Here is a 23952-nt window from a genome sequence, read left to right as displayed (position 1 = left end):
AATATTGATGGAACATCTCTTTCCTGCCTGTGGTACACCCTGCCATTTTCCCTTTTGTTCTTTAAAAAAAAATGTTTACCTATTTAAAAACTGTTTGGGATCACCAAAAAGTAGCTCTGACAGGAACGTGAAAAGCTTATGGGTCTTATGAAACTGCATAAAGGACACCATCCCAGACCGGAAGGGCTTCTGTCTGTGAGACGTGTTTCTTTTTCCCAGGAAAGAAGAAGCAAAAGAAGAAGTGAGAATATTTGAATGTTGACACCTGAAGTGGCCATAGCAATTTTCAAAAAATTTTTATTTTGGTGTTTTGAAGCGTGTGTGTGTTTGGTTGCATGTATGCGTGTGTGTGTGTTTCATGGGTGGGAGAATCTGAACTCAGATCCTCCTGATTGAGCAGCAAGCACTCTTCACCACTAAGACATCTCTCCAGCCCCACAGTGAGTTTTTAAAAGAAGCTGTCATGTTGATGTAGACAACTGGACACTCACACGCAGTTGTAAGAAGCCCCATGCCACTGTGTCTCTTTACGAAGTGACGAAGGCGTCCGAGGAGCACCACTATGACTTTGAAAAGACCTGGGTGTTTCAGAGACAATGTACTGACTGCACTGTTAAACTTGACAGTTAGTGATAACATTGCTTCCTCGAGAGCTAGAAATAGATTATCTATAAACACCACTTTTATGCTATTGGACTGTGGTCAGATGTGTTGGCTTTCTTGTGGATAAGCAGTCGTTATCAGCTGTAACCATGCTTACAGCCTGAGTCGCACGAAGTCCACACGTAAATTCTGTAGACTGTTGAAGGATCACATGACATATGGAATAGTTCCCATATAGACTGTGAAGTGCATACTACTATTTTACATTGTTTCAAACATGAAACTCTCTCTTATCCAAGAAGTCACTCGAAAATTTTAGGCCTTAGATAAAAGTTTAAATTTCTGTGGATGGTAACAAGACCAAGAGTTCCTTTCTTCAGGTCTGATGCTCGTGTGTGCATGCATATACATGCTCACATACAGGAGTTTGGCATAGTACTTTACAGTTTGCAGAAGGTTTTCTAGAAGTTGTCAAATGGTCTAAACTGCCAATAGAATTTATATGTGGATGCTTTGTGTGATACAGACTGATATTTAACCTAATTTCAACACAATGTTGCCCAACTATTTTCATAAATCCTTTTCCTTTTCTTTCTTTCTTTTTTTTCTTTCTTTCCTTCTTCCCTTTCCTCTCTTCTTTCTTTCTTTCTTTCTTTCTTTCTTTCTTTCTCTTTCATTCAATTTTCTTTTGGTTTATTGAGACAGGGTTTCTCTATGTTGCTTTGGAACTTGTCCTGGAACTAGCTCTTATAGACCAGGCTGGCTTCGAACTCACAGAAATCTGCCTGCCTCTGCCTCCCAAGTGCTGGGACCAAAGGCATGTGCCACTATCACCCGGCTCTCTCTCTCTCTCTCTCTCTCTCTCTCTCTCTCTCTCTCTCTCTCTCTGTTATTTCTTGAGATAGTACTATGGATTTGGGCCAATTATTTAGCTTCCTAAGTGCTAACTTCCTCACCTATAAAATGGGGTTAATAGTCACCTGACCAGGATATTGTAACATTGAGTTTATTTCTTCTCATTGAACTTAATTTAACGATTCACTAAATGACCTATGACCACTGAAAACACAACACTAATCTACAGCAGAAATTCTGCTGTTGAGAACCCTGGGCCAGGCATAGTGACTCACCCTATCATCTCACAACCCATGAGACAAAGCAGGATTCTGGGTCTGAAGCCAGAGTGGGCTCATAGTATAGCTAGCTTATGCTATACAGGAAGACCATGTCTTAAGAGCTCCCAAGGTCCCAATGAGGAGCAGAAGGAGGGAGAACAAGAGCAAAGAAGTCGGGACCACGAGGGGTGCACCCACCCACTGAGACAGTGGAGCTGATCTATTGGGAGCTCACCAAGGCCAGCTGGACTGTGACTGAAAAAGCATGGGATAAAACTGGACTCTCTGAACATGGCGAACAATGAGAGCTGATGAGACGCCAAGGACAATGGCAAGGGGTTTTGATCCTACTTAATGTGCTGGCTTTGTGGGAGCCTAGCCAGTTTGGATGTTCACCTTCCTAGATATGGACAGAGAGGGGAGGACCTAGGACTTACCACAGGGCAGGGAACCCTGACTGCTCTTTGGACTGGAGAGGGAGGGGGAAAGGAGTGGGGGGAGGGGGAGAAGGGTGGGAGGAGGGGGAGAAGGTTGGGAGGAGGGGGAGGGAAATGGGAGGCTGGGAGGAGGTGGAAACTTGTTTTTTCTTTCTCATTTTCTCAATAAAAAAAGATTTAAAAAAAAAGAAATACATAGGCAGGCTGAGGGTGTGGCTCTGTGGATAAATCACTTGTTGCAGATGGGAGGGCTAGATTTTGGACGCCCAGCACATAGAGCCCAGGCAGAGACCCTCAGGGCAAGTTGATTGGCTGAACTTGCTGGAATTGGCAAGTCTTAGATTCAAGGAGAAAAGTTGCCTCACTGAAATAAAGTGAAAAGCAATTCAGGAAGACTCCCAATGTCAACACTGACCTCTGCGTGCATATAGGTACACACATGTACATGTGCACGCACATTCACACTCCCACGTATGTGCCCATATGTACATGAGCACACATATACACACACCCACTCTCACACTTGTCCATATATAAGTGAACACACACATACACGCATGCGCACACACCCACACTCTCACATGAGCATGCTTGCACAAACACATGCACACATTCTCACACGTGCCCATATATAGATGAGCGTGCATATATACACACACCACACTCTCACATGTGTGTTCATATGTACATGAGTACACATGTTTACACACACAATCTCACACACGTTCCCATATATATGTGAGCACACATACACACATGCGTGCGCCTATATACATGAGCACATAGATACACCATAGATACACACACTCTCACATGTGTCCATATATATGTGAGCACACATATACACATGCATGTACCACACACATATGCAGGAAAACATTATAAAAAGAATCATGGACACATGACCTTTGATAAGCTTAGGTTTGTCACAGTGATGGTCCCTCCCGATGGCCCAGTCAGTGCTCACTGATGACCTTGATGCTCTTGTCACAGGTTCCACACCATGAGTCATGCCTTCTCTGTTCTCGGCTTCTCACCAGAACCCACATGTCCACCAGAGACCTAGGTCATAGGTCGTGGGGAAAAAGATATGGAATAATACCGTGAAAGAAACACATTTTAAACCGTGTGTGTGTGTGTGTGTGTGTGTGTGTGTGTAGGTAAGGGCTCTTGTTTCTGTCCTGTCCAGAAACTTCCTTTAAAATAAACACACTGAAACATAATGAGAGGAAATTCACAAAATCAGCAGAGGATGTCAGGAAGCTTGGGACATGAGGTTGTTTTCATTTCCGCCAGTGGTTTCCTAGTTAATCGTATGTATTTATAACTTCGTGCTTTCTGTGCAATGCCTTTATCACTCGCTTTAAGGGGCACACAGTTTTACCGTTCCTTTTAACCTTAAAATATAGTTTGGGAAATGAAAAGAATCGTTGTCCAGAAAGGGAACCACTTTAAAGCTTTCCGTTGCTTTTCCCCCAGCAGCGCTGATGACGTCTGACGCTGCGTTCCTGTGATCTGAAAGGGGGCTCACCGTGTTTCCTTCCCCTCCTTCCTCCATAGACTCTACGGTGCTCCACCCACACCCCACTCGTCTGAGGGGACGTAAAGCTAATGCACCTTACAGAAGCAAGAGCAACAGTTGGGATTTTACTTTTAAATTCTGATCATTGCTTCTTTTCCAGAAGAAGAATTTTAAACAAAGAAACAAATGGATTAATGCCCAGCATAGAAAATGTGTTCCCTTTCTTTAAGAATTGAGGCTAGACAGTATGCTAGATTTTGTTGACTTCCAATGGGAAGCCATATCCTCTCTGAGGAGTGGATGGGGCTTGGAGTGAGAGGAAGGCCAAGAGAACGGAGGAGGGAGGGAGTGGGAACTGGGATTGATATGTAAAATGAGAAAGGATAGTTTTTTAAAAAAATAAATTTAAAAAAATTATTGAGTAAAAGACAAAAGATTTACATGACCTGAAGAGAAATAGGTGGTGGTGCACACCTTTAATCCTGGGACTGGGGAGGCAGAGGCAGGTGGATCTCTGTGAGTTCAAGGCCAGCCTGATCTACAGAGCAAGTTCCAGCACAGAGTAACCCTGTCTCAAAAAAAAAAACAAAACAAAATAAATAAATAAATAATTGAGGCTCTAACAACGTTCAGCACTGCCCAATGTCTTAATGCATTCAATGCATTCATGTGAAATGAGGGCCTTCAGGGAATTCCCACACGCACAGGTACACCAGGTACACATGCGTACTGCCTGAAGCATTTCCTGCCTCTACAAGATGGAGACCTGCAGCCTTAGCCCTTACTGTACAGCACACTCCCCTTCCTAGGTTGAAGCATTTCATCTGCAAACAAATTTCTATAATTCCCGTTTGGCTAATAGCCAGAATAAGTAGGAAAATTCATCTTCAGTCCCCTGCTTCATTGATCAGATATGTCAGGTTGAGTACGGGTGCTTTTATCACCGTCTTTGACTTAACTCATATCTTTGCCTCAAAGATTAAAGTGCGGTCCATCTTTCATAAGTTTATGATCAGAATCAAACAGCTAAAAGATCACAATTTAGCTCCATCTAGAAGCTTCCATTCAAAGGCCAGGAAGTAGCTCCCTATCAAGGGTGAGCAGCCTCCCTTCACGTCTTAGAGAAAGCCCTAGGTAGGCATTGATGGCAGACACATGTTGTTTCCATCTGCACAGCATCCCTTCCTCTTCTGCCTGTCACCACTCCTCCAGCCACACTGGTAGCATGCACATAGGTCTGGCCAAGCCTGAAATTCTTTGCGTTAAAATGCTGGTGTGGGTATGGGCTTTCTTTTTCTGTGGACACAGAAGAGGTCACATCTCAGAGCAAACTGCTGCCATTGTCATACGTGGAGCATCCGAGGACAGGAGACTGATATAGAAAGCCAAAGAATGAGAAAGACAGAGGAGGGGGAGGCGGAAGTGGGGAGTGGGATGGGGGGGGAACAGGAAGGAGGAGGAGAGCAAGAGGGGGAGAGGAGGAATACAGAAAGGATGAGTGGAAGATAACAGACTATTGAAGAAGAGAAGCTGGAGCAGCAGGAGGAAGACCAACTCAATGTAACCTCAACGGATGATTGAATACAGCTGATTTCTGGGCTTCCAAGAGACTGGTGTCAAAGGCCTAAACTACAACAATTCAGTTTAATGACCTCAGCTGAGGTCATTATTTTCAGTTTTAGAATCAGGCAACACTTCATTCCATAAAACAGAGCAAATGTTCCCTGGGGCTGAGCAGATGAGGTCCGTGTTGTGGACAAAGGAAAGTTAAAGACAGCAGAAACAAAGGGGCAGAAAAGGAATGAATTTCAGTATTTTCATTGAAAAGAACAATCGGAGACAGAACAATAGGCAGGGGCTGCTTAGTTCAGATGGGGCTACTTCAGGGTACTGTCCGAGAGAAGGAAGGCAGACAGAAGCTATCACGCTGTTGACTGTTGAAATTGGAATATTTGGGAAGTTTGGTTGTTTCCTCCGTTCTGTCCTGATGTCTCAGGAGGCCGGGTAGGTAGCTTGGGTTCAGCCGGACAATGAGAATGTTTAGTCTGAACAACTCCATTTTCATCTTTAACAGGATCTAGCAGCGCTTGTTGGAGGAGCTCAGCAGGAAACAAACTCTTGTAACTGAGGGAACACTTGGGGCACACAGTTCTGTTTTTGGGTTTTTTCTTTTTGAGATCTGAAAGCCAGGTGGCTGGTAAGTGTTTGTCATTTTAATAGAGACAGAGGCCATTTAGTTTATACTTCCTGCTATAATTTGTCCTTCTCGGATCTCGGCTAGTGTTGATGGCTAACTGTGGCTTTGTGAGTTCGGCAGCAACAAGCACCTAGATTCTCCCCCAAGGTTGCAGCTGCCTGGTCAATGTATATCATAAGTGGGAATCAGGCCTTGCTTTTCTAGAGCTATTAGGTCTCCTGATGAAGAAGGCAAACTCCCAGTCAGATTCGCCTTGATAACAGGCTTTGTATGAAAGGGGAAACAGGTTTCAGGTATAACTACTACTATTCTTTTATTTAGAGGAATTTGCTTTGCAATGACGACTCTCAGTAATAACCACCTGTGTCTCACGGTAAATGACTGCATTTAAAAAGAAGGTGTTAAGTTTGTGTAACCTCTCAGGATCTGAGAGTGTTCTAAGGTGTGTAGAGGTGTTAGCAGGTTTTAAGTTTGTGTAACCTCTCAGGATCTGAGAGAGTGTTCTAAGGTGTGTAGAGGTGTTGGCAGAGGTTTTTGTCCTGCCTGGTCCTGCAGCCGTTCAGTCCCAAAGAAACACACAGAGGTCTACATTAATTGTAAACTGATTGGCCTATTAGCTCAGGCTTCTTATTAACTCTTATAACTTATATTAGCCCATACTTCTTGTCTGTGTTAGCCACATGGCTTGGTACCTTTTTCAGCAAGTCATTTACATCTTGCTTGCTCTGTGTCCGGGTGACGACTACAGACTGACTCTCTCTTGTTCTCATCACCCCACCTCTACTCCCTGCCTGGTCACCCTGCCTATAATTACTGCCTGGCTACTTCCTGGTCACTCGGCATTTATTTAAAATACAAGTGACAGTGTCCAGACCGTTGTCCCACAGCAGAAAGCTCTGAGGATGTGAAAGCTTAAGTAAGTCCGGAGGGCCTAAAAAATATTTTAAGTTATGTAAATGCAAGTTGTAAAGGCATGAGAAAGTGATTTAAGGTTTATGAAAAAGGAATGTTTCAGATTCCTTTCCCCGGTTATGCTATTGTTATACTAAGATTTCAAAGGTTTGGAGTTTTAACGTTTATCAATGGAGTTCTGAAAAGCTCATAAGGCACTGACTACTCGGGTTTTTTTTTTGTTTGTTTGTTTGTTTGCTTGTTTTTGTTTTTCTTTAAAAAAGATTTATTTATTTACTATGTATACAGTGTTCTGCCTGCATGTATACCTGCGGGCCAGAAGAGGGAGCCAGATATCATTATAGATGGTTTGTGAACCATGTGGTTGCTGGGAATTGAACTCAGGACCTCCGAAATGATAACCAGTGCTCTTACCCTCTGGGCCGTCTCTCTAGCCCAACACTGACTACTCTTATCAGTCACAAGTTTAAGATTTTAAATCTCCTTTGGTTGTCTAAACATAAAGGTGCTTCTCATATTGCTGAAAACATCTGTGTCCAATCTATATGTCCAGTCTCGTAGACAGAGAAAACATCTCTGTCCAATTTTCCCAGTTCTGTAGACAGAGAAAAGAGTATTCATGCTTTTTCAATCCAAAGCTCTAGCTTTGGCTCTGACTCAAAGGCGTGAGTCTACTCCAGCTGTTTATAGACACCTGTTAGCTGCAATGAGGATTTCTACAACAAGGATTTCAGTACAGATTGCAGACAGTGGTAATACTCATGTATCTAAAACTTTGATCACTTTTGTAAACTAAAAAATGCATGCAAGCTTCGGGGAGTCAAGGGAATCATAAGACTTGGGTCCACATCTCGCAGTTCAAATGGACTCCGAATAAGTACTCCTGTCAATCAATAGCCAAAGTTTCCTCACCTGCCTATTCCTGAGGGCAGGATCTCCCCCCCTTGAGTCTACTCTCCTCCCCCAACTAGCACAGTCTGGAAGTTCTCAATGTAAAATTTCCTTTAAGATCCTAAACTTTAGCTTAGGTCTCAAGTCTACATCTGTCCCAGCACGCAGACACCATCCAGGAATCAGCTGCAGACTACAAACTGCCCATAAAATGGTTTACACCATGCCAGCCCAAGGTTGTCCTACAGAACTGGAAAGCCGTGGACTTGCTGAAAGCTGGTATAAAAAGGTCGGTCAATGTGAGTCCCTGTCTCTTCAACTGGGTCAGTGAACCAGATGCTGTCATCTCCCGAATCCCCTCCTGGACCTTGGCCAGCACTCCAGCCTTCCTGGACTCTAAGGACAATATCTTAATTTCAGCAGGAAGTAGTTCCGGAAGAGATCACATTGTCCCTTGTCATCGACAAAGACTGAAATGTTAGGCCCAAAGGGAGCTCCCTAACAAAGGAGGAGAAAATAGCTATCTGCAGTGCCTAGTCACATTTCCAAAGGCCAGGATTTGACTCAGGATATAACTCAAGGGGAAATGTGAGGGCTAAAGTTTGCTTTAAGTTTAAATCTCTGTGCTTGAGAGATCTATAAAACAAAAATCCTTCTAACTTGTAAGCCCTACTTGCCCACAGAAAGGCAAGTTCCTGGAATGCTGAGGGATGTTCATGTAGCATAGCAAACTCTGTGTTTTAGCTTCTGTAGATAATCTGGGTTGACTCCTTAGTTAATTGCTGAGTGGAAACCTCAGTTATACCATGTGAACATCATTAATCAAGATGGTGGTGAAGTCAGTCACACAGTACTTATCCTCTCTAACCTTAGTAAAGATGGCTGCCAGTCATGTGTTTGCCTCCATTATGATTGGAGTCGTCAGCTAAGATCAAATGGAAAGCCACGTATTGCTTACATGCCAAGATGGTGCCGCACCACGTGGTTCTTTTAAGATTACTGGTGTATAGATTTTTAACTATCAACCCCTTAGGTTACAAATTTTAAGTTAACTTTTTGTTATAGTTTTTTAAACTATACCTAATAAACTCATAAATCTTGAGTCACAGAAAGCTCACATAATAGTCCTACAAACCTTGAGATAAGGTTTCTATCTTAGCAAAAGTTTTAGGCTGTTATATGAAATCAATAGTCTAAGAGCCAAAGCTGTTTTGTTTGGCTTCCATTTCTGTCAAAAATCAGGGAGATCACTTGACATGGAACAGACGGGAAACTTTAAATAAGCATGTTTGGGCCTAGAGAGGGCAGAACCATAACCCAACTACAGAGCCAGTTTTTCAATAAAGCAGAACAGTGCAAAGTAATTTTAATATTATCCACACCCAAAGATATTTGACTTCCTGCTAAACTGAATTCCTGCTCAACAGAAAACTCAGAGATAAAAAACTCAGAGATAAGAAATTCTGAGCCCTGATCATCAAAGCAGTCATGGTAGTGGTCAGTGGCTGGTGGTGGCAGAGACAGCAAAAACAATACTATTAAACACAGAACACAAAAAAGTATAAGAGATGGAGACAGTAAAAATGAAACCAATAAACACAGAACATAGAGCGTTCACTCTGTCAGAAGAGATTAGTCAAAAACAATACACGTGGTGGCACCTTCAACATAACTGGGCCTGATTGCTCTTCAATCTTGATGGCCTGTGTTGGGGTTTTTGTTTCTTTGTTTGTTTTGTTTTGTTTTTTGTAGTCATTTTGGTTTGGTGTCTTTTATTCTTCTCTCATATATTACCTCTCATCCACAGTTTCCCCTCCCTCCTCTCCTCCCAGTGTCCCCCACCTCCCCTCTCCAAGCAGGTCCACTCCTCCTCTGTTTCCCTTCAGAAAATAGCAGTCTCCCAGGGATACCAATGAAACATTGCACACCAAGTCATAACATCCCCTCATATTAAGCTGGATGAGTCAATACAGTAGGAGGAAAGGGGTCCCCAAAACAGACAAAGGAGTACAAGACAGCTCGTATTCCCACTGTTATGTGTTCATACAAACAATAAGCTACACAACCATAACTTATATGCAGAGGACCTAGGCCAGACCCATGCAGGCTCCCTGATAGTTGGTTCAGTTTCTGTGAGCCCCTATGAGCCCTGGTTAGTTGATTCTGTGGGCCATTTTCTTATGATAGGTGAGCTGAGTTTGATCTCCAGGCCCTACACAATGGGAAGAGAAAACCAACTCCAAAAAGTTGTCCTCTGCCCTCTCTGTATGGACTCTGGCACATGTACATACAGAGAAAAATAATAAAAAAACAAATAAATAAATGTTACACAAAGTATACCCCCATCCCAGAGAACATCAGGGTCACCTTGTCCTGTTGACTGTAAACTTTTCAGAATGATTCATCCTAACCAACCCTGAAGTCATGATTATTACTTATGTATTTGACTCCTAAAGTTTTCTACACTCTACATCATCCTCCCTCCATATCTACAGACAATGTGTGTTACATTGTTTTCCTTCTCCTACATTCTGAAAAACATTAATAATTCTGGCCCAGTAAACATTTCCATACATTACCCAACCCTGATGCTGGGGGCTATGAAAAGTCCTTTTATAACCTTGTCTCTCTTCTTCTGCCTGGCATCTGTAATAATTCAAAAACTTTATTTAAGAAACCTTTGGTCTCAAGGATTCTGGTTTGGGCTAAGGATGGTGGTACTCATCTAGTCCCAGCATTCCACAGGATGAGGCAAGAAAACAGTGAGTTCCAAGTCAACCCGGGTTACATAGCAAGATCTTGTATACACACACACACACACACACACACACACCACAACATATTCAAGTTTTCATGTTATGAAGGAAGAATAGGGTATTGAGAAATAAGTGGAAGATTGGAGAAGAACAAGATGATGGTGCCTATAGTGTCCTAAGAGCAGTCCTACAACACAAAGCACATGGCTTGCACAATCCTGCTATTGTGCATGAAGACTTTAGAAACCAAGTGTTTCTAAAGGACTTATTGAGCAATCACAGGTCTATCCAGAAAGAACAGACCAGGACCTAGGACAAGTTCCTGCAGTGCCAAGCCCAAGAAGACACCTCCAAAGCTGTGAGGTGGCTCAACCGTTCAGACACTGAGGCAGGAAACATGGTTGTAACTCTGAGTCTGACCTGGGATCCATAGTAAGTTCTAGGCCTACCTGGTCTACAGAATGAGATTCTGTGTCAAAAACAAACATAAAAAAATCCAGAAATAAAGTCTGTCAGAAACAAAAAGCTCCAAGGTATTTTGTAGGGAAAATTTAGGGAAAGAACAAAGTATTCACATTGGACCTATATGATTTCTCAATAAGAAACGCAGGACTTCCAGAGGAAATTGTTGATACTTCTAGATGGGTTGAGGCTGTAAGCAGGAGGCAGCAGCATACAGAGAGCCATGAAAGGATTTGAGTTGTGATTTGGATGTACATGAGAATGAAAACGTTCTTTGCCCTTTTGGCTTGTGGCTTGTTACAGACCCATCTCCTCTCACCTCTCTTTCCTTCAATCTTCCAACCTTGGCCAGTCAACGAGGTCATGGCATCCTCTTGTCTCTGCCTCCCTGGTCCTGAGACAAGCCCACCATCACACCTGGCTTTCTTACGTGGACTCTGGGGACTGTGTTGACAAGGCTTGCAAGGCCTGCTCTTCACCTACTGAACTCTATCTCAGCTCAGATGGCCTTTGCTTTACTGCCTCTCTGCCTGGAAGGCTCTACTGTACTTTGCAAAGAGAGACGTTAATTTGCTAGTTTTTTGCCTTGTTTGTACCTTCCCCATTTAACAAAGAGGCATTAAACAAGGTGACCCACTGCAAGAAAACAATATTTTAGCTAGGTGGAAGATTTTGGTAGGATGGTACACAAAGAAGAATACACAAAGAAGGGATGTACAATTAACATGAAGTTTTGTATAATATTCTAATGATTTTGCATTTATATGTGCATTGAGGGGAGGGGATTGCTAAAGACATTAAATACCGCGGTAGCAGAATTGGACTTTCCTTTGAAGAACAAACTGATGCAGACCAGGACATGGAATGGGAAGGAATCAGAGCTGGAGGCTGTGACAGCAGTTCCAAGAAGTTTTTGTGACTCACATATTAATTCCTGTTGGTACCTGAAGGAAGGGTCCAGTTGGGGATCAGAGGCCAGTCTTCTACCATAAAGGGCAAGAAGACAGAGATGTGCATCTCCCAGCTTCCTCACACCCTGCAGTAGGAATTGGTGAGACCATCTACTCAGGAGTATTGGAAGAAGCAACAGCCATCCTTGATGAGCCTGACTGTGGGCGAGCATTGAGGGCGGACGACACAGGGCTGATTGTGGTAATAGCAGCAGCAGCTCCAATGCTATGGATAACTGCAGTGTGTTTGACTGTGGGTCTGGATTGGGAACTCCCCTCGTCCCCACCCATTGTCCATGCTGAAGTCTTATGATCAATCTCCGAGCCATGTTTACTTGATCTTTAAAATAGTTCTTAGATGAAACAAGGCTGGTATTTTCACTGAGAAAATAAAGTTCAAAAATATTGAGTGATCTGCATAAAGCCAAAAGTTAGTAAGTGGTGTTCTGATTTTGCTGGCCTGCGCCATCACCTGGGGACCCCCCAGGGTCACTGGTGCTGTAGATTGTAACAGGTGGTATATATACGATGGGGGGGGCTACGTTGGCACACTACCTTGTGCATCATACTGCGTTACTGTCGTTCCTGTCCTCCGCAGCCAAATGAAAGGATGTGCTAGAAGCCATCGTCCCAGCGGCAGTTTCCAGGGTGGAAATAAGCCTTATTAGCAGGTGATTTGGGATCTCCAGAGCACTTACCACCATGTGAAATGCTCTGGGTTTGATTTGCAGGATCAAGAAAGAAAGAAAGAGAGAGGGAGGGAGAGGAGAGAGGGTGGAAGGATGAAGGAAGGAAGGAAGGAAAGAAGGAAGGAAGAAAAAAAATCCTTTAGAATAACATATAATGGAGTAAAAATGCAGGTGCTAATCAAAGGCATTTTATCTTTATAGGAGGTAAGCATCTAGATTTCCTCAGGGACACAGCCATTCTTCCCTCGGGGGCTATTTTAGGATAGACTCTATGAGAAGTCCTGAAACAAACACCAACCAGTCCCTAGGTTACTGTTCCAATTTGCTAAATGTCCTCATATAATTTAGTAAACAACATATTTAACCTCAGATATCTGATCTATAAGTACATGCATGATGACATTTTCTATTGATGTCCCTAAAGCCCAGAAGTCCAGAGCACCTTAACAAACGGGTAATGAGCTGCACTGGGCTAATGAGGGGTGATTCGCAGCTGTTGACTAATGGCCGCCAAGATCCATGGGCCCGCTGCTAAATGCCAGATGTCTTGGCTGATCTGCAGGGCATTCTGAGACGACTGTGATGTCACATGGTGAGAACTTTGTGCGGTGATTTTACACTGAGGAAACAAGCTTAGGATCTGATGAAAGGATAACCGTTTTAAATTACAGTTATTAAAACTCTATAAATCTGAAACACCTCCGCTTTATAGTTTGTGCAATGACTCTATTCCGAGCAACATGCACCAAGGGGGGTTATTTTCAGGAGCCTGTAAATATAACAGATCGCATTTGCGATGAAACAAACCCACCTGAGACTTCACTTATGTGTTCAGATGTTCGGTCAGGCACTGTGTCGGCATGAAGACAAAGAGAAACACCATGGTCGTATATAAATGAGGAACTGTAGTGTGGTGTGCTGGGTAATAGTAGAAGTATATACAAGGCATGACATAGAAACCCTAAAATAAACTCTGCTTGCAGGTTGCAGGGCTTGATTCTTACACATCATCATCATCATCATCATCATTATTATTATCATTATTATTATTCAGTGTTGGTGATGGAACCCAAGGCTTGTACATACAATGCAAGCTTCCTATCGCCGAATTATACCTCCAGCCCCTAGACATTGAATCTTTAAAGTATTTTTACAGTTATTTATTCATAGGTGGAGCTCATGGGTGCCGTGGCACATGTAGAGAGGGTAGAGAGCAGCTTGTGGGAGCGTGTTCTCCTCTTCCATCTTGTGAAACTCAAGGATCACACTCAGGTCAGTGAGAAACAAATGTTGTCATCCACCGAGTCATCAGGCCGGCCTCTGTGCGCTGGATCTTGAAGGATGAGTTAGAAGGGTAGTGGGAAACGTATGGAAGAAATTCTCAGAGGACAGTACTTTAGATGAAGGGAACTGTATCACAAAGACAAGGGTGGGCATAAAATACCTTAAGAAAGGCAAGCATTGTAAGGATGTTTGTGTTTACTGGATCTGACACTGGGCATAATATGTTGACTTGAACTGGCGCATGCCAAGAAGACAGCATAAATTTTCAGAAAAGGTAATAGCAAGGCAATATTTATCGTTTGGAAAAATGGCAGCGAGGTAGTGTGGACAATAATTGGAAGAGGAGAGAGACAAACACTGAGGGTCCTGGTGAGATGTAAGTATAACACATGTCAACAGACATGAAGAAATGAAACATATCTAGCGGCTGAAGCCAAAGACACTGGTAAGGGAACGGATTTGAAGAGCAGGGTGAGGTCCTAGTGAGCAGAATGATTACCCAAGCAAGAAACAGATAGGAAATAGAAAAAATCAGGCATGTTGCAAATTAAGAACAGGCCTAGGAACTTGTGAGGTGGCTCAGTAGGTCAAGCATTTGCTGCATGAATCTCATGACCTGAATCTGAGCCCTGGAATCCACATAGAAGTGGAGGGAAAAAACCAGGTCCACAAAACAGTTCTCTAATGTCCACACGTGTGTTGTAGCATGCCTGCACACACATTCTCACCACACACACACACACACCACACACACACTAATAATAATAATTTTAAAACTAAGCCAAGTTTCAGCAAGTTTGTGTTACAGTGTCTGTAGATTAGGTAGTAGAGATATAGAACACAAGATATGGATAAAGTTAGAGTTGATGACATTAATCTAAGTCATTGATTATCCAGTTACTAATGACAACTATGAAATAAATAATCCCAACAGAAAAATGAAATGTTGGATAAGTGTTTTTACACATACACACACACACACACACACACACACACACACAGTCTAAAGTTTAACCTTTGTTAATAATCATAACTGGATGTGTTCTCATTTTTTCCTGGGAGTATGTGTTAGGAAGAGTCAGAGAAATGGGGGATCTGAAAGCCAGGGCGTAGCTGTTATCCCCAGATCCCGGAAGCCGTTGAACAGTATTAGAGAAACCACTGAATAATTCCCTTGCTGTGTTTCATCACCTGTAAAATGAAGACATTGAATTTGGTGAACTTCTCCTCTGTAATTTTGTCACCAAGTCTCCAAATCTCACAGTCCCCATCTCCCCACCCCATCCCCATGGGCTGCCAGTAAAACTGGAAATAACTGGAAAACAGTCATTGTGAGAGAAACTTTGCCTGAAAAAAAGCCACAAACCTTGTGATTTCCCCCTGAATAATGAAAATTTGACTTGGAAAAATATTTCTGCTGTAATTTGGGGGGCAGTTTTGTAGACTATTATGAAAATGTGAAGCTTTTTATAAAGAGGTTGGTACTTGGTCACAAATATTTGGGTTTATATTGAATAACCTTTTGAATATACATTTTTTTGGGAAAACAACTATATAAGACTGTCCTGTTTAAAAACCACCCACTTACTGCTTCATGCAATAAGCACTATATAGTAATCTGATTATATCTGTTCCTTCTGGCCAATTATGACCGCCTACAAGTAATACAGGGATAGAAGGCACCCGCTGTAGTCATGTTGCATTAAAATTGTATGTCCTCACAATAGCAAGCAGTCTAGACAACTGTGCAGAAAGCCTTTCCTGATAGATGGGCTCCTAGGTGCTGAGTCAGCTCCAAACTAGCTGTACAGAAAGTTTTTCCTCAGGATTCTCCCAAAATGTGATGGGCTTCGATTACCAAAGAACAACAGACCATAGTTCAGCTGACAGGCATAGCATCCATGGGAGATATACACTGGCCAAGACCAAGAGCATGAATAAGACAGTTTTGTGCACTGCTTGAGAGTTTTGATGGAACTACAGTCCAGCAGTGTCCTTACATTTAGCCTCTGTGTCAAGATTACTCTCCAAATGAACATCTGGAATAATGTCAGTCCTACAGGGGGATGGGAGACGAAGACAGGAGGATATCCTGAAGTCCGTGGGCAGCTCGTCTGGTTTACGCATAGGGGGTGGGGGAGGAAGAACAAAGAGACCCTGTCACAAAGTGGAAGACTAGGACTGGCACCCACTGTTGTCTTCTGACACTGCCCAAGCATTGTGGTACCCACGTGCCTGCACATGAACACACACGCGCGTGCCAGAAAGGAAGAGAAAAATAAAAGCAGTAAAAATGATATACTATTTCAGAAGAAACGCAGGCACTGTGTCAGGCTGACATGAGGGGAGCTTTCAAGTACTACTGTGAGACATGAAGAAGACCAGCCGAGTGAGACGCTTGTGTCTTCCGGGAGATCCAGTGCATGCTAAGTGACATCGGGGACACAGCAACAGATAAACTCCTCTGCTCTTCAACAGTGTGGAAAGTAAAGGAGAATCTTATTTGTACTTACTGGTGTGTAAAGGAACTCTGAAAGGTTCCCTAAAAAGTGACCTACAGATGACAGTGCACAGATTAAAGGTGGGCATAGCAGATGCAATGCCCTCACACAGAATGTTCATCCATTAGCTCCATCCGCTAAGGCTCCTCAATTACACAGCGAGATATCACAACCCAGGAGATGATTGTACACTGTTTTCCCCAATCAGACCCCTGCCGGTGGTATTTAGGCGTCTCCAATCTTCTGCTGGTGCAATCAGTCCCCCAGCCAATCGACATTGGTGGTGATTATGGTTGTCAATCTGAGTGGACTGGGAGATGCCTAGAAAGTTCCCAAAGTACATTGGCATAAGGAAGTGAACTGAGTGGGACATTTTGCCATTACTGTGGTTGGCATCCTCCAGCAGGCTGGGTGCCCCATGAGACGATAGCAGAAGATCTGTTTGACAACGTGCGGCTGACTCTTCCTTTAAGCTTGTCTTTCTCCCATCTATTTAGTGTGGGTGAAGAGGGTGAACAGGCATGCGCAGTCTGTAACATGTGGTGTGTGTGGAGGTCAGAGGGCAGCTTGCAGAAATCAGATCCAGGGCATAGAACTGCAACGGTTAGGTTTGGCAGCAATGTCTTCTACCCTCAGCCCTTTCTCCAACCCTGCTTGGCTGGTTATTTTTCGGGGCGGGGTAATGGTGGTGGTGGTGGTGGTGTTTGTTTGTTTGTTTGACTATTCAATTTTGCTTTGCCTTGAAGCCTTTTTGGTTTGGTGGGTTTTTTGTTGTTGCCTGCTGCCATTCCTTTTTGGACACAGACTGCAGATTGAACTTCTGAGCACAGTTCTGTGCTGCCAACACCCCAAGGGGCTTTGATGATCTCATTTTTCCCCCTAAATCTTCTTGCTTTTTAGACTGAGAAATTGTCAATCTCCTTAGCTCTTCGATCTAAAGACAGCCCCTGTGGAACTAATCAATATCAATCTCTGATAATGTATTGTGAAAGCTAATGCTACACGCACACACATAACACTGATTACAACAATAATTGTCCTTTTTTAAGTTGAATTTTAAAACAAGTCAAGCTGTCAACCACCAAGAATTCCAGAAATAAAAAGCAAATTCTTTGAAATGAATGTTCTGACTCTTTAAGAATAAATAATCAGAATCAGAATTTAAAAATAGAAATCATGAAGATCTGTGAATTACCAGGTCCAGGATTCAGGCTGTCAGGATGGCTCGTCCAGTACAGATGCTGACTGCACAGGCCTGGCAGCCCGAGTCCAGTTCCCAGAAGCCATGTAAAAGCGGAAGGAGAGAACCAACCCTACAAATTGTCCTTTGACCACCATCATGTGCCGTGGCATGCACGCCCACAAGCATACACACACACACACACACACACACTCACACACACACACACTTGAAAAAGAAAAGAAGGCCAACTTTAGAAGAGAGTTACACAATCCCCCATCCTTCCCTCTGCTTTTCCTACACCCTCGTCCAATCATGCTTCTTCTACTAATGTACGAGAAAGTGCCCTATGTCATATGGGCACAGGGAAATCTGCCCAGCAAATAGAGAGTCATGCCAAATGATTTCATCCTGACAAGTTGGCACAGGACTCCAAAGCTGACCTGTTTCCCCAATGGTCAAGGTTTCACAGTGTCTCTCACTGCAGTTCATTGCTAGACTGGTAGGTAATGGCCATGTAACTTACTAAGACGTCCACACTTGCTAGTTCTCTCTGTGGCTTCAGCATCTCTATTTGAAGCATACAGCACTATTGTTCCCTGGTCCCAGGGGTGGGTTGGGGCTGAACAGAAAGCTGGAACTTTGTGAAAGGCACTCGATTCATTCGCAAAATCCTCAAATCATAGGAAAGTTTGTGACTGCCACATCCACTTCTCTGGGTGTCATGGAGACGATCAGATCCCTGGTGAGATACTATGAGACTAAGATAAATTTTAATAGAACCAACAGTAATAATGATACACACATTTATTTAAACAATGAAACAAGAAAGAGCAAAAAGGTGGTATCTCTTCCATACCCATTGTGGTTGTGAATTGGTGGTCTTAGATGTAGGCATCAGTGACTTCCTCCTCTTAAATTGCTGTTTTCTTTAAGGTAAATAAAAGGCAAGAAGAAGAATAAGAAAAAGAGGAGGAGGAGGAGGAGGTAAGGAGAGGGAGAGAGGGAAAAGGAGGGAGAGAGAGAGAGGAAGGGAGGGAGAGAGAGAGAGAGTGAGTGAGAGAGAAAGAAAGGAAAAGCAGAAAGTTGCTTTTAAGCTCTGACCAAATTTCTTCTCCGTGGACACAGTAACTCAACTGTGGACGTTTGAACACAGGCAATAGATATAAAGCTCAACTTATGAGGCACATTTGGCTAACGTCCAACATGACTTAAAGTGGTGGATCCTCTGAAGATTCTGACGCAGATGGCTGGATCTGAACTCCTTCCAAATCTCACTTAATTGGATAATGCCTTTATGTCTTTAATGTCATATGTGAATCTTTCTACATTAAATGCAATCAGTTCCACTAAAATTCCAACGCTGCTGAGCAGGCACCCTGAAATTTCCGATGTCTATTCCACTCTAGATTCTTTGGGACTCGATTTTCCATTTGTTTTTACTAGTGTTAAACTGTGAAAGTGTGCTGTCTCTACACCCTGGCCCCAAATCCACCTTCTCTCCTCTCTCCTCCATCACTGAAGAGCAGCCAGTGCTCTTAACCTCTGAGCCATCTCTCCAGCTTCTCTCTCTCCCTCTCCCTCTCCCTCTCCCTCTCCCTCCCTCTCTCTCTCTCTCTCTCTCTCTCTCATTTCTGAGACCTCCTGCCATGGCCCATGTTGACCTGGAACTCACCGTATAGCCCAGGTTAGCTCTGAACTCATGATATTCCTCCCTCGGTCTTCCTTGGGAACTCCTTCGCCTATGCCCTAGTCTCAAATCTGCCTTCTCTCCCCTCTCCTCTGCCCTTGTCTCTCTTCTGCGAGTTCGCCTGCCTCCTCCCAGCTGCCTGTCTTCTCTGAGCAGATAAAGCAGCTGCTGCCGATTGCAGGTCATTAAAGAAAATTCATCAGCTTATTTCCTCCGAGCTTCATATAAGGAAGTCATTTCCCACCGTAACAGCTCACCAGCTGGGACCTTTATGCATATTACCAAATTAAGGAGATTGACGGAGGCCCCTTGAACCCTTCCCATGGAATTACCTCTATGTTGTGCTTTCTTCCATAGCGTGCTTCTATTGCTAATTGACAAGAAGTCTATAAGGTAGCTGTGGCTTCTAGGATGAAGGATGGGACCTAAACTGAACGAACCCGTTTGGGCAGATGTGCAGATACAGGCAATATTACACACGGCATGCAGCTGCCAGCTCTACAGACCACTGATCTATATTTCACTGACACATGGCTAAGGACAGCAACCCTTAATATCTGAATGTGGTTCTGCTAGAAAAGGACAGGTAATTGCTCTCCCCACATGTGCTTAAGTGGGTCCCCTACAGAGCAGGCTTGCCGCACGGCTAACAAAGCTTGTCTCTTAGGACCCCCCTCTCATAGGGGTCACTCCCAAGGTTCTAGTCTGACAATTTTGGCTTCTTCAATTTTATTTGACTTTTCTTAAAGAAGGCCTCCAAGATTCTGTAAGCTTCAGGGCTCAAAAAAAATTATATCTAGATGTGATCCAACTGTACACTGCAGCTTTTCTGCGTCTAAGTTTTAGTTGTAGCCAGGGTATTATTGGAAAATGAGTGAGCGTTTAAATGTGGTTACTAAAACCATAATTCACCCTTCTTGCTTCTTTAGCGTCATGGTTAGTTTTATAAGTATTTCCAACCCCTTGGGAACATTTTCATATAACCCCCACTGAGAGCAATTTGATAACTTTGAAAGCTATCAATATATTTACAGTTATAAGACATCATGTCTATACAGCTATTCATTTATCAAAGACTGGACACATTCCAAAAATTTGTCAGTAAGAGACTAGTTAAATCAATTATGATGCTTCCATATGGGTAGCAGACAGCTGTTAAGACATAAGGAAATTCTCAGGTGCTGGTGTGAAGAGATTTCAAAGATAAGTTGTTAAATAAAATATGCACTGGTGCACTAAGTATTCTGTACCATACGTTAAAAGGTTGGCAAATAAATTACTTATTTACTTGTTTAAGACAGTTTTAAAAGGACACACAAAATATTAATAAAGGATAAGAGGTGAGTGCCTGACGATTAGAAAGATGGAAAACAACCATGGAGGTGATGTTTTATGGGTTTATGTGATAGTATGTGCATATGTCATAGGAAATATGATAAGTACTCAAAAAAGTAAAACAAAGAAATGAGGGCCAGTGTGACGGCTGAGCAGGTAATGAAGTCTGTTGCCAAGCCCAACAACCTAAACTCAATCCTTGGGAACCGTATGTTAAAAGGAGAGAACGCACTCCTACAAATCGTCACATGACCTCCACATGTGTGGTGGCATAGGCACATGGGAGCGTCCACGCGTTCACACACACACACACATACACACACACACACACACACACACAGACTCAAGACAACTATGGAAACACATGGGAGCGTCCACGCGTTCACACACACACACACTCACACACACATACACACATACATACACACACATACACACACACATACACACACACTCACACACACACACATGCACACACACACACTCACACACACATGCACACACACACTCACACACACATGCACACACACACTCACACACACATACACACACACATACACACACACATACACACACACACATACACACACACTCACACACACACATGCACACACACACACATACACACACACACAGACAACTATGGAAACAAAAGAACTGAAGATCAAGCACACAGGCGGCTGAGGCAGGATGACTGTCTATTCAAAACCAACGAAAATTCCACAGAGAAAGCCCTTCTCAAAAAACAGCAAGAAATAGATGAAGAGAAGAAAGAGGAACTCGGTGATCTTGTCTTGCAGCACTGAGTCCGCTCTTGCAGCCCCCACAGTCAAAGCCTATGCTTGAGTCTCCGTGGCTGTGACTCTCGCGTTCACCTAGCTCCCTGAGTCCGCTCTTGCAGCCCCCACCAGTCAAAGCCTATGCTTGAGTCTCCGTGGCTGTGACTCTCGCGTTCCCCTAGCTCCCTGAGTCCGCTCTTGCAGCCCCCACAGTCAAAGCCTACTCTTGAGTCTCCGTGACTGTGACTCTCGCGTTCCCCTAGCTCCCTGAGTCCGCTCTTGCAGCCCCCACAGTCAAAGCCTACTCTTGAGTCTCCGTGACTGTGACTCTCGCGTTCCCCTAGCTCCCTGAGTCCGCTCTTGCAGCCCCCACAGTCAAAGCCTACTCTTGAGTCTCCGTGACTGTGACTCTCGCGTTCCCCTAGCTCCCTGAGTCCGCTCTTGCAGCCCCCACAGTCAAAGCCTATGCTTGTGTCTCCGTGACTGTGACTCTCGCGTTCCCCTAGCTCCCTGAGTCCGCTCTTGCAGCCCCCACCAGTCAAAGCCTATGCTTGAGTCTCCGTGGCTGTGACTCTCGCGTTCCCCTAGCTCCCTGAGTCCGCTCTTGCAGCCCCCACCAGTCAAAGCCTACTCTTGAGTCTCTGTGACTGTGACTCTCGCGTTCCCCTAGCTCCCACCTCCTGTTGTCAGCCGGTCTCTGTTAAGACACAGCACTCTTCCCTGTATTCGGTGGCTACTTCTATAAACAGCTTCAAGGTTATTCTCTGCTTGTCGCCTGCTCTTCCTGCTCTTACTGTGCACCCACGACACGACCTTCAAACTGTACTCCTGTCCCTGGAGCAGGCTTCCTTCAGAGACTCCCTTGACTTCGTGGCCTACCTTGCTGCTGTTTCTAGGCCTATGCATCTCCTTTAAAGAACATATCTCCTTTATTACCTAGAATGTCTGCCTTCTGTAGTCAAGTCTAGACAGAACTCCTGAACACTGGCTGGTTTGTGTTTGTCTCGTCTGCCTCTGTGTTCCTGGTGCTTAACATTGGGCTTAGTGAGGCTTAGCAAATGTTTGTTGAATGGGGTGTGATTTCCTTACAGGCAAGGTACATGTTCCTTCTACAGCCCACATAACATAAGGACAATATTGCAGAATGTATGGTTTTTGCCACCTGCCATGCCAGCTTTGTAATTTTAACCTTTTAATCTTTGGGGGATCCAGAAGTTTCCTCTACGTTGTTTTCCATTTGTTTCGTGATTCGATAACTATATATTGTGTGCTTGCCATGCCTTTCAAGAGACCGTGGTTATGGTGTTTGTACATGGTTATAATAGAATACAAGACACTTGGTGTTTGAACAATCTAATTGGGAGAGGGGTTGGAGAGCGATGCATAAATACATAAGCCAAATAAAGAAAAACAACCATTAGGGATTAAAGCCACCATAAAGTGATTGAAGGAGACCAAGTCAATCCTTAAAGAGAAAATATTTGAACTAGGATTAAGTGAGTGTCAGTGTACATCTTAGATTCATGTCTGGCATGGAAGAAATGGCGGAAATGGTGTCATAGAAGTGACCCACCTCCATCAAAATGGTAAGAATTAGTGTTAATCAAAATGTATTCAAAGAAGTACATTTCAAAAATCTCAAAGTTGTGTGTGGTGGTACATCCCTATAATCCCAGTATCCCAGTATGAGGAGGCTGAAATAGGAGAATTGAGAGTTCAAGGTTAGCTTGTGCTCGCTCATGGATAATGGAAACTGTGCTCATGGATGATGGAGCCTGTGCTGGTGGATGATGGAGCCTGTGCTGGTGGATGATGGAGCCTGTGCTCATGGATGATGGAGCCTGTGCTGGTGGATGGATGGATGGAGCCTGTGCTCATGGATGATGGAGCCTGTGCTCATGGATGATGGTGCCTGTGCTGATGGATGATGGCGCCTGTGCTGGTGGATGATGGAGCCTGTGCTCATGGATGATGGTGCTTGTGCTGATGGATGATGGAGCCTGTGCTGATGGATGGATGGATGGATGGAGCCTGCGCTGATGGATGATGGAGCCTGTGCTGATGGATGATGGCGCCTGTGCTGGTGGATGATGGTGCCTGTGCTGATGGATGGATGGATGGATGGATGGATGGATGATGGAGCCTGCGCTGATGGATGATGGTATCTGTGCTCATGGATGATGGAGCCGGTGCTCATGGATAATGGTGCCTGTGCTGGTGGATGATGGTGCCTGTGCTGATGGATGATGGCGCCTGTGCTGGTGGATGATGGAGCCTGTGCTCATGGATGATGGTGCTTGTGCTGATGGATGATGGAGCCTGTGCGGATGGATGGATGGATGGATGGATGGATGGATGGATGGAGCCTGCGCTGATGGATGATGGAGCCTGTGCTGATGGATGATGGCGCCTGTGCTGGTGGATGATGGTGCCTGTGCTGATGGATGGATGGATGGATGGATGGATGGATGGATGATGGAGCCTGCGCTGATGGATGATGGTATCTGTGCTCATGGATGATGGAGCCGGTGCTCATGGATAATGGTGCCTGTGCTGGTGGATGATGGTGCCTGTGCTGATGGATGATGGTGCCTGTGCTGGTGGATGATGGTGCCTGTGCTGATGGATGGATGGATGGATGGATGGATG

This window comes from Microtus pennsylvanicus, chromosome 12 (genome assembly GCF_037038515.1).
Source record: "Microtus pennsylvanicus isolate mMicPen1 chromosome 12, mMicPen1.hap1, whole genome shotgun sequence".
Classification (NCBI taxonomy): domain Eukaryota; kingdom Metazoa; phylum Chordata; class Mammalia; order Rodentia; family Cricetidae; genus Microtus; species Microtus pennsylvanicus.
The sequence above is the reverse complement of the archived record's forward strand: the minus strand, read 5'-3'. Positions refer to the sequence as shown.